Source organism: Moschus berezovskii, chromosome 3 (assembly GCF_049115385.1).
Source record: "Moschus berezovskii isolate FMDL1 chromosome 3, NW_MosBer_1.0, whole genome shotgun sequence".
In the NCBI taxonomy this organism is placed as follows: Eukaryota; Metazoa; Chordata; class Mammalia; order Artiodactyla; family Moschidae; genus Moschus; species Moschus berezovskii.
This window is the reverse complement of record NC_142462.1, coordinates 18,825,942-18,827,934: the sequence shown is the minus strand read 5'-3', so window position 1 is coordinate 18,827,934 and position 1,993 is coordinate 18,825,942. Positions and strand designations below refer to the sequence as shown.

The window sequence follows — 1,993 nt, the reverse complement described above, 5'->3', positions numbered from 1 at the left end:
TATGAAGAATGCCGCTGTAATCTTTCACATACAGCATATTTTGGTGGACATGTGTTTTCTTGGGTGTAGGAATGAAATTGTTGGGTCATGGAATGACTTGAGGGCTTCCCAGGTGACACAGTGGTAAAGAACCCACCTGCCAATGCCAGAGATGCAAGTTCAACCCCTGGGTTGGGAATATCTCCTGGAGTAGGAAATGGTAACCCACTCTAGTATCCTTGCCTGGGAAATTTCAAGGAAAGAGGAGCTTGGTGGGCTACAGTCCATAGAGTCACAAAGAGTCAGACACGACTGAGCATGCACACATGCAGGGTGACAGTATGTTTACCTTTTGAGGAGTTTCCAGGTTGTTTTCCAAAGTGTACTATTTTACATTCCTAATAGCAGTGTATGAGGGTTCTAATTTCTCCACTTCCTCTCCAGTGCTTATTCTTCATGAGTTCGTGTCATCCTTGCACAGGGGCAATGCTAATTTTCTCTGTAACATTCCAATTTTAGTATATGTGTCACTCAAGCAAGAACTTACATATCTTTTTATTATACATGCTGCTGCTAAGTCACTTCGGTCGTGTCCGACTCTGTGTGACCCCATAGACGGAAGCCCACTAGGCTCCCCCGTCCCTGGGATTCTCCAGGCAAGAACACTGGAGTGGGTTGCCATTTCCTTCTCCAATGCGTGAAAGTGAAAAGTGAAAGTGAAGTCGCTCAGTCGTGTCCGACCCCTAGTGACCCCATGGACTGCAGCCCACCAGGTTCCTCCATCCATGGGATTTTCTAGGCAAGAGCACTGGAGTGGCTTGCCATATGAAGTGATATCCCATTATGGCTTTGATTTACCATTTGTATACCTTTTTTGGAGACATGTCTGTTCAGATCCTTTTTGATTTTTAATTAGCTTGTCTTTGTTTTTGAGTTCTGAGAGTCCTTTATATACTCTAGATGCAAGTCCCTTATTAGATATATGATTTGCAAATATGTTCTCCCATTCAGTAGGCTATCTTTCCACTTTCTTGATTACGTTCCTTGTAGTACAAAAGTGTTAGTTTTGATAAAGTCCAATTAGTCAGTTTTTTCTTTTGTTTCTAATACTTTTGTTTTTATATTTTAAAAAACCATTGCCAAATTCCAGGTAACAGATCTATGCCCATGTTTGCTTTTAAGAGTGCCATATTTTCAGCTCTTACATTTAGGTCTGTGATGCATTTTTACTTAACTTTTGTATATGATGTGAGGTATAGGCCCAACTTTATTTTTCTTTTGCATGCAGATATTCAGTTGCCCCAGTATCATTTATTGAAATGATTATTCTCTCCCCCATTTAATTTTTTTGGTACATTTGTCAAAACTCAATTGACTATAAATGGAGGGTTTATTTATAAACCCCGGACTCCTAGTCCTACCCCACTGATCTATGTGTGTGCTTTTGCCACTGCCACACTGTCTTGGTTATTGTAGCTTTACAGCAAGTTTTGAAGTTGGGAAGTTTAAGTCCTCCAACCTGCAACTTTGTTCTTTTCCAAGATTATTTCGACTCTTTCCGTTTCCCTTAATCCCCATATGAATTTTAGAACAGCTTGTCAATTTTTGCAAAGAAGCCAAGTATGAGATTGATAAGAATTACATTGAATGAGATCAATTGAGGGAGAGGAATTCAATCTGTAGATCAATTGTTAGAAGATGACACATGCACATAAAATGTCCTTCTATTTATTTTAGTCAGTAATCACTTTCAACAATGTTTTAAAGATTACCGAATGTACGTTCCACACTTTTGTAAAACATCCTAGGTATTTTATTCTTTTTAAGCTATTGTAAAAAATGTCTGAATTTCATTTTAGGATTACTCATTGCTAGTGTACAGAAGTATAATTAGTCATTTTAAATTGAGGTACATACATTTATAATGTTATATATTAGTTTCATGTGTACAATATGGTGACTCAAATTTTTCATAGATTATACTCCACTTGATTTTATTATAAAAATACTGGCT

General features: G+C 37.9%; 1 non-coding gene across 1 annotated transcript; it reads right to left on the bottom strand.

The window, feature by feature from the left end:
* Positions 1 to 417: 417 nt before the first annotated feature.
* Positions 418 to 522, bottom strand: LOC129552888 (U6 spliceosomal RNA). The gene has a single exon (XR_008685368.1). It is a non-coding gene; the product is annotated as a U6 spliceosomal RNA (small nuclear RNA).
* Positions 523 to 1,993: the final 1,471 nt, after the last annotated feature.